This window comes from Lolium rigidum, chromosome 3 (genome assembly GCF_022539505.1).
Source record: "Lolium rigidum isolate FL_2022 chromosome 3, APGP_CSIRO_Lrig_0.1, whole genome shotgun sequence".
Taxonomy (NCBI): Eukaryota; Viridiplantae; Streptophyta; class Magnoliopsida; order Poales; family Poaceae; genus Lolium; species Lolium rigidum.
This window is the reverse complement of record NC_061510.1, coordinates 79,074,224-79,084,163: the sequence shown is the minus strand read 5'-3', so window position 1 is coordinate 79,084,163 and position 9,940 is coordinate 79,074,224.

Below are 9,940 nucleotides of genomic sequence, written 5' to 3'. Positions count from 1 at the left end.
TGGCAGTGTTATCAGGGGAGGCAGGTGCAGAAGAGGCAAATCATGTTGAGGAGGTCCATGTAACTATTGATTGAAATACAGTTGACATAAGTGACCCAACAGATTTGGTCATTGCTCCAATGTCTAAGATTCAAATGGCAACTATGTTTGGTATTCCTGTAGATGAGAAATGCGAGGAAAAGGAGAAAGATGAAGTTGCAGATGATGGTAACATGCAATCAAGGACTGTTGAATTTGATGCAGATATAGATTCAGAGCTGATGCATGATGCTGCAGTTGAAGTGGGTGATGAACATGATGATGAGCTTATTTGTGTTTATGACAATGAAAATCCAATTATTCAAGTAGGTAGATTGTTTCCAAGCATGGATGAGTTTAGGATGTGTTTCAGGACTTATGCAGTCAAACATGAGTTTGAAACCAAGACTTTGTGGACAGATACAAAGAAATTATATGCCAAGTGCAAAGGTTATGATGGTGGTGCCATGCCATGCAAGTGGTATATATCAGCTAGATGTTAACCTGATGGAAGGACAATAAGGGTGAATCAAATTCCAAAAGCACATACTTGTATTATAAGTTCACAAATGGTTTCAAAAATGACATCCCAACTTTGGGTGGTAGAAAAAATCACTCCTATTTTAGCCAAGACACCAAACACCACTGCAAAGAAACTGAAAGTAGACCTGGAAAAGGATTACCCAATCCAGCTGAAATATACTACAGTTTGGAAGGCAAACCAAAGAGTGATGAAACAATTATTTGGTGATTGGGAAAATACATTTAGAATGCTTTATAGCTTCAAAGCAAAAGTGGATAAAAGGTGTCCTGGCAGTGTTGTTGAGATAGATACTGAGGTGACACCAGATGGGAAAGTGTACTTCTCCAAATTCTTCATGGCTTTAAAGCCTTGTGTTGATGGCTTCAAAGCAGGCTGTCATCCATATTTGATTATAGATTCATCATTTTTGAATGGCAAGTGGAATGGTCAACTTGCAGCTTCCAATGCTCTAGATTGACACAATTGGATGTATCATGTAGCTATTGGCTTGTTTCAATCTGAGACAGAGGCTTCATGGACATGGTTCATGGTGCAGTTGAAAAGAAGCATTGGTCCAGTGTCCCCTTTGGCAGTCCACACTGACGCATGTAAAGGGCTAGAAAATGCAGTGAAGAATGTTTTTCCCCATGCTGAGCAGAGGGAGTGCTTTGGTCATATGTGGATGAATGTGATAAAAAAATCAGAGGAGATGCATTTGGCCGCCTGTGTGCCAGAAGGAAGAGCATACAAGCTTAGTACACAGGAGTATCATCTTAATAAGATAAAAGAAGCAAGCACTAAGTTTGGCCCTTGGATGGAGACCTACCATTCTCTTTTGTGGTACATGTCAGGATTTAACACTGCCATCAAGTGTGATCATATCAACAACAATTTGGCAGAAAGTTTTAACAATAGGATATAGGATTTGAAGGACTTGCCTGTCCATGACATGGTTGACCAAATTAGGATCATGATCATGAGGTTATGGGAATTGAGAGCAAGGATTGGTGATAAGCAACAAGGGCAGGATAAACTGCCTGCTGTAGTGCAGCAGGTAGTCAACAGGAGCAGAGGGCTTACACACTTGTGTGTTGTGAAATCCTCATTGCATGGTGGTGAAGTTAGAGACACAAAGAGTACCAGAAGGCATGTTGTTGAAACTAAAAATAAAGAATGCAGCTGCCTTGAGTGGCAACACAATGGAAAACCTTGTGGACATGCCATCATTTTTTGGCATCCAAACCCAAGCTAAATATGCACCCATATTTGCATGAATATTACTCAGCTGAAAAATTCAGAGCTGCATATGCATAACCAATTCCACCACTTACAGATCAGTCTCAGTGGCCTGAAGTGGATATAGAATTCTCCTTGTGCACTCCTTTGATGAGAAGGAAGGCTGGCAGGCCTAAACAGAGTAGATACAAGGCTTGGTTCGAAAAGGGTGGGACCAGTAAGAAGGGGAAGAAAGATGAAAAGAAAGACGCCAAGCCAAAAAGGCCCCAAAAAGGTAACAAAAATAGATGCAATCTTTGTGAAGAACTTGGACACCGAGCTGGATCAACCAAGTGTAGATACACCGAGCCAAAGGCAAAGGGGTAAGTATGTTCTAATTCATCCAAAATCTTTGTTTTTGCACTCACTAACCATATTGCATGAATTATTTTTCAGGAAGAAACGTGTGTTTCAGCCTCTTGTAATTGGACCACTTTGTCCAGCAAAAAAGGCAAGAATTGGGCAGTGTAGAAAGAAGAGGAGTGTGCTGACTGTGTTCGGCTCTGTGCAACCTGGAGCAGTTTTGGAAGAACAGGGTCCTGATTTGGAGGATATCCAAATTGATTCTGGTTTGCAGGATGTCCAAATTGATGCTGGTTTGGAGGATGTCCAAATTGATGCTGGTTTGGAGGATGTCCAAATTGATGCTGTTTTGGAGGATGTGCAAACTGATGCTATTTTCGAGGACGTGCAAACTGAATCTGTTTTTGAGGATGTGCAAACTGAAGGTCTTTTGGACCAAGTGGAAACTGATGATGCTTTGGACCAAGTGCAAACTGAAGCTGCTTTAGAGCATGTTGTCCAACCTGAAATTCCGCCTCCAAGTCATGTTGTATGTTTAGGAAGGCCTACTGAAAGTGATGCAAAGAAAAAAAGGAGCATGAATGCTATTCTTGGTATAAAACCAAAAACAAGCAAAAGCAAGCCGAAGCCGAAGAAGAAGAAATCAAAAGCCAAGAATAAGTGATGTATTCTATTGTTACTTTGATTCTTAAAAACTTGTGTGATTTGTAATTTGTATTATGAATATTTCAAATTCAAGTTTGACAAATTTGAAATTTGGCATTCCTAAATAAGCGATGTTGCAATGCTATTTGATTGTTCTGCATCACTACTTTTTTTGTAACTTGTTCATTTTCTGGAGTAAACTTATTTTCACCATTTTCAAGAACAGCCTCTAAGATGTGTTCAAGAACGGCTCCAAGGTGGGGGGTAAACGACCCCATTCCTAAGCACTTTTTTTCAACCTTGTCTAAATCAACTTATATTTTAGGAATCGTTAGTACATGACATAAGAAGACTATGCAAGTTGGTTTTACATTTTTCAGATTTTTTTTTAATTTTATATCCTCATTTCAAAACTTCGTGCCCCTGATTCGTTAGTTGTACTCAGTTTTTCCCTCCCTCTAGTTTGAAACCCCTCGCAGACGCTCGGACGGGAGTGTTTCCATGAACATCTTGTTTATCATTTTATATGGTTAGTATATGACATAAAAAGACTATCAGAGTTGGTTTCACATTTTTCTGATTTTTTTGAATTTTATAGCCTCATTTTAATTTTAGTCAAACTTAAGCCAAACTCAGGTTTGACCATAATTTGAACAAGTTTGAAACATGAAAATGGAAAACTAAGCCTGGATCCTTCTTACTTACTCCAAAATGAAGCTATTTCCCAATTTTTGTTCAATTTCATGATTCAAAGTTCAAATCCTTCTCTTCAATCCTTAGACTTCATATGATACTGTTGGAGATATGACATCCCTTACATGATTTTTTTATTTAATGCCATGAACACCTTGTTTATCATTTTATATGGTTAGTATATGACATAAGAAGACTATCACAGTTGGTTTCACATTTTTCTGATTTTTTTTTTGATTTTTCTAGCCTCATTTCAAGTTTAGCCAAACTTAAGGGCTTGGGGAAAACTGAGAAAAACTGAGTACAACTAAGGATCCGAGGGCACCAATGTCAGCCCGATCAGTGGGAAGCTCGGCTTGCAGCGTACACCGTTGATTGAGGCAGCCTCAGCCGTCCGATCATGGCTTCTAGAAGGAATCATGCCCGATCCGCGACAGCACCCATTCTTCCACGTGATTGGCTTCTTTTGTTTCTCTCAGCGCTTCGAGTACAGCTCGCGAGAGACATGGAAATGCCAGCTGGCCGTTGCCGTGTCAACACCTAACTCACGGCCCGTCTAGACCTGCCATGCATGCACTGATCCCAACACGTCGGCTAGAATTCGGTGAGAGACATTAAATCTCTTAGGGCATGTACAATTGTTATATTTTGGCGATGCCACGTATGATAATTGATCATCTCTTAGCAACAATGGTTATATTTTGGCGATGCCACTTTAGGGCATGTAGAATGGTGATATCTTAGCACTACCACGTAGGATAAACGCTAAGCCTAAACCCAGACCCTAAACCCTAAACCCTAAGCCCTAAACCCAAACCATAAACACTAAACCCTAAGCCCTAAACCCACTTAGGGCATGTACAATGGTGATATCTTAGCACTGCCACGTAGGATAAACCCTAAGCCTAAACCCTAAACCCTGAGCCCTAAGCCCACTTAGGGTGGTATATAATGTTTTGTTGTTATATCAACATAACATGGCAGGGTTAAAATAAGAAGGACTTATCAACCATTTTCATGCCCTTAATTGCACCATAATTTTATCCCCTTTTATTTTGTTTTTCCTTTCGCTTAGGAGCGGCAATAACTAGCGACTAATTCTAAATCAACGGACTAACGTGGTGTCAAGTAAAGAGGGAAGACGCACGTCTAATTAATACCACGGAAAGGAAACACTCGTCGGTCCACCGTGTCGATGCAGAGGAGAGCATCGTGTCGACGCAGAGGAGGGCAGGCTAGCCGTGCAATGCACGCATGCATGCAGGGGACATCGCATTGGAGCTATTTTTCAGTCAAAGCATTGATCGCCCTGATCGCGCGCAGCGCAGAGCCCGCGGCTTCCGTCGCCTAGCACACATTACCATTTACTTCATACGCTTTCCCACGTAGCTTCATCAACCGGCTTCATCTCACCCCATTAAATCACTACGCCTCAACTTCCTCGCCCCGGGTAAATAAATAGTGCGCCTCAACTTCCTCTTCTTCTTCATCTTCCAAAAGCCAAACCTAGCTAGCCCGCCACCATGTCGTACCACCCACCCTTCAGCAGCTCCTCCGACGAGGTCAGCGACGAGGACAACCACCCTAACAAGAAGCGCTGGTATGAGCAGTCGCCGCCGAAGAAGCGAGCCCGACGCGAGCGAGGCGGGCGGGGTGGAGGCGGCGGGCGACGCACAACCAACCGCTCCGACTCTGACTCCCCCAAGGAGGAGTCAACCGACGTCTTCGTCCACAACCCCGATGGCTCCAGCATTGTCATCGCCCCCACTGACAAGTGGTGGGAGTACCAGGAACGCCGGGAGGCTCGCGAAGAAGCTCGTGAGGCGTGACGGGACGCGGAGAAGAAGAAGCGCGCCGAGGCGGAGGCTCGTCGGGAGGCACACTTCCGGGAGGAAAGTTATGTCGCCATCAACACGGCCCATATGGCGGCGAGGAGGGAGGACTGGATCGTTGTGGGGTGGCGGCCATAGGCGGGCGGGTAGTAGGCCAGCCTCCCGGCGGCGAGGATGGCCGCCAGATCGACGCCATGGCTAGCTAGGGTTTGGGGTGGGGCCAGCCCTGTACTATTTATATATTTTTTATGTGTTTTATCTATGTGTAACAAGCCTACTATGTACGTGTTCGTGTCGTGGTATATATCGTAATGGTACTATTATGAGTGTTTTAATGTTTTTTATCTATTTTATTGTATTTTTATCTATTTCCTTGTTTTATGAAAAATTCAAATACTCAGTACTATTCTCTCCATTTCTAAATATAGGGTGTACAGTTCTTGGCACGGAAATTAAGAAACACACATTGAGGGCAACTTACACGAGTTTTGGGCAAGATTACCCCTAAATAGAGGAGTTTGCATGAGCTAAGTCCAACTGAGTGCTTCTACGCAGTACACCTTATATTTTCGAGCTTTTTTCGGAAAAACTATACATCAAGGAACGGATGGAGTACTACCTTCAACTAAAAACACTTATAAAAATACTCAGTAATATTACAAATTCATATTCAAATTCAAATTCATATTCAAATTCAAATATGAACCACTATTACAAACACTTATAAGAAGCGACCATATTGGGCCTGGAAATGCAATATTGGGCCTGGCCTTTCCTAGAACCTTCGTTGGTTTTTTTTTTCATTTAACTGAACTTTGCAAACTCTGCACGAGCGACCTGAAAAACATGGTAGTTTTGTCAAACTGATGTTGCATTTGATTGAACACTGATTACAAAGCATGTCTAACGGCTAATGATCAAGAGATAAATAAAGCTAAGAGAAATTACACAAAAATGAAATAGCCCGGTCATCAAATTTTCCTGCTTTTTCAAATTGACAAGTTTCACTAGCTGCTTGTTGATCTTCTTTAACTCCTTCACCGCCATCTCTTCCTCAACCCCTTCCGATTTCCCCACCGTAGCAGCAGATCCCAATTGCTCCACCGCCGACGGCAAATTGAACCCTAGGTTTGCGCCGTCCATTTTAATTCTGCTGATGTACTCATCAATCCACTCAAAATGCGTGCATTTCACCAGATCTTGAAAAAAGAAAAAAGTTAACCCTAATTCCCAAATCGGATGAAAACGCAAAATTGAGAAAAATCAAATGAAATTGGCATAGGGGAAACTCAGATCCCACCTTCACTGGCTCTGCTTTGCTCTCGCATTTGACATACTCAAGTCCGGCGTTGCCATTCTTGTCGCTCATGGTGACCAGCCTCTTCAGGGGCGCCGTCCGCGGGCAACCAGGGCAGATGCCCAACGGCACTGGACCGTATCGTGGTCATTTGAGCTGGGAGGCGGAAAAGGAGCTCGACATCGTCTGTCGGCGTTGCTGCGCGTCGTCGTCGGAGAAGAAAGAGGGAAGAGAGGATGCAGAGGAGGATGCAACGGTCGGTGCTTGCTCCAGCGCGGGGGCGAGGCGGCTCTGTTTTGTGGATAAGTTGTGGGTCCCGCGGAGGTGTCCTGTGCTGATGTGGATAAGTTGTGGGTCCCGCTCAGCCCATGTGATTTGAGTTGATAAGTTATCTACTGCTGCTTAAGAGAAGTGTTGCATGTTAGCTATTTACGTCGTCATGAGCATCGCATGGGGAGCTATACCTACCTACAAAGAACGTCGTTTTGTTTCCATGCCAGGAAAGATATCGCACATGGGCTATTGGCCCGTATTTCAACTAGTTGTAGAAGGTAGCATTCTGCAAACGATGGATCTCCTTTGAGATCACGTGGCGCATTCTGAAATAGTACAGTCAGCTGATCCCATCCCCTTAACGTTGAATGCCTTATCTGCATCATTTTCCGGATCATGAGGAATCCAGGGATAATTTTAAGGCGACTCGAGAACGCGCGCGTGGGGACGCGTGGGAATGCCACTATGCAGTACGCTACTAATAAGACTGCTAATAGTGGGAGTAACATAGTTAGTAACATCACACATCTCAAGACATTTTGGTGACATGGCATGTGAATAAATGAAGAAAGAGAGTGATGTGGTAACTAGCTATGTTACCATAACATCACACACCCCAAGACAAAATGAATCTACAACATAATAAATAACACAATACATGACACCACATATAAGATACTACCCACTATGAAGGTAGTAACCTAAACTAGTAACATGGCATATGTTACTAGTCTAAGTTACTCCCCACTATGAGCAGCTTAAGAGTTGCAGCTGCATGCATGCACCTTCCAGTCCCAAGAGACGTACTACTAGCATAGAGACAACAAGTCATGGCATGCATCGATAACAAGATTAGCAACGCCTCAACGGGCTTTGCTGTCGATTGAGACGAAGAAAAAGGAAGAGATAAGCGATCGAGTCAGGACTCGCTGGTATCGCCAGCTCAAAAGAGGCTGGTTGGTGTGGGGTCCTTGCCGCCGTGGATTAAGTGAAGAAACGAAACACGACTAGCTAGGTCCGTTCGAAGATCGAACACCTTCAACTTGCTAGCAATAGTAGAAATCGATCGATGAAAGCGAAAGGAGTGTGGTGGCAACCCTTTCTCCGAGAAAATTCTGCGAAGGAATGGAGACGAAAGAGTTGTGGTTCAATGCGGCACCATGCTTGCAATGCAAGGGGTAGTGAACGTATTTCGGACGTTTAAATTGTCTACACGTGTCAGTTTTCGTCGGTTCGTGGATGCCATATGGGCCAGAACGATCGTTTGCGTCAGGGTATCCCAGCGGTGTGGACGCACTTTTTTTAGCAAAGATATCATCAAGGTTGTTAATGGTGGTTTAACATCCCGTCGAGGCCTGCCACTGGCGATTACCGGTTCCCGTGCGACGACTGTCGTTCCCGTGCGTGCCCAACAGATTGGCGTGTTTCGCCGGCGTTTCGCGCTTGCGGAAAACGACCTATGCGCCAACGTTGTTTCCTGCCCCGTCGTGGCTATATATGGTAGACACCGGCGGGGGTGACGGGCACACCTCAATCTAAACCCTAGCATCCATCCATGGCCGAGCACAAACTTTGCTGGGCTCAAGTTGTTCAGATGTGCCGCCAAGTCCACCCGGAGGAGGAGGAGGAGGAGCAGCTAGCCGTCGACGCCTTTCAGGCCAAGCATCTGGACCGGGAGGCGGCGGAGGCAGAGGCGGAGGTTGCGGAGGCGACAAGGCGCGCGCTAGAGCGTCAGCGCCTGTTGGCGTCCAGGGCGGAAATCGCTGACGCCAGGGCCGAGCTCGCCGAGGCCAGGGCGGTGCTCGCATAGGCGCAGGCGGAGATGCTCTTGCGGCGGTAGCGCCGGCCTTGCGGTGGCTCATCCGTTGCCGGCAGCCCCACATGCGGACGCTGGCATCCACGACATCGCCGACGATGACGATGACTTACCATGCCGCTTCGAGTGCGCCGAAGACCAGAACGTTTTGCTCGCGTCGTTCGAGACCCTACCTAGGGATACCCAGCGCCGTCAGGCTTGGGCAGCGGAGGAGGAAGCCCACAGTTATGCGGTCGCCATGGCTCGGGGGTACATGTGCTCCGACCTGGATTCGGTCGCGCGGAGGGGACCTTCTCCCGCGCGGGTCGAGCGGGAGAACCAGGAGCTGGCGGACGCCATCACCGCTAGGGACGATGCTGTGGCGATGGCTAGGAACAGAGCCCGCTACCACGGCCACATCGCGGCGGTGGAGGTGGTGACGGCGGAGGACGCGACAGAGGTGGTGGCGGCCGAGGCGGCGGCGAAGAGAGTCATGTGGGACTCCTCTCTGGTCGAGGCCCTCGAAAGCCGCAGGCGGTAGGATGAGATGTCCGATCGCCGGCGTGCGCGGCGCAAGGAGTGCGTGAAGCGCTCGCGCTTCGACGACGACATCGGCCCCTCCGGCGGCCAGTAGTAGGCAGCGCAACTGTAAGTAACCCGGCCGTGGTAAGCCACGCGACAGCGAGTAGGTACGACCGTTGAAGTTTTAGGTTAACTCCACTAACCATCTATCTATGTAAAGATGGTCCTTTGGCCAATCAGTAGTAAACTAGTAATGAAGAAATATTTTGCTTACCTAGTCACTACCTAGCGGGTCTGGATGCAACCAACACGAACACTTTACGCGACTGCGCAGCGTCTGCGGATACGCAAACCTGCCGTATATTTGAACCGTGTTTGCATCGCCGCGGACGAACCGGTCACTATGTATCGCCCTTCTGGAGCAAGGTGCAAATGCATTTTTCATCCGGCGAACGCAAACAGTTGTTGAGTGTCCGTTTACGTCGCCCGTTGGAGGAGATGCCCTAAGCGGCCACGCTGCGGCGCGATAACGACTTGCTCGTTCCGGGGAGATGCCGTGTCATCACCATGTTAGCAGGGACGGAGACAAGGGGGGACGAGGGGGGGCTGAGCCCCCCCCTATGGTTTGGATTTTATGAAGAATACTGCTCACTAGAACTGTAATTTCTTACTGATTTAGCTTACTCTGCCCCCTCATGAAGTTTACAACACTATTTTACCCCCCTCAAAGTTGAAAGCTGGCTCCGTCCCTGCATGTTAGGGCT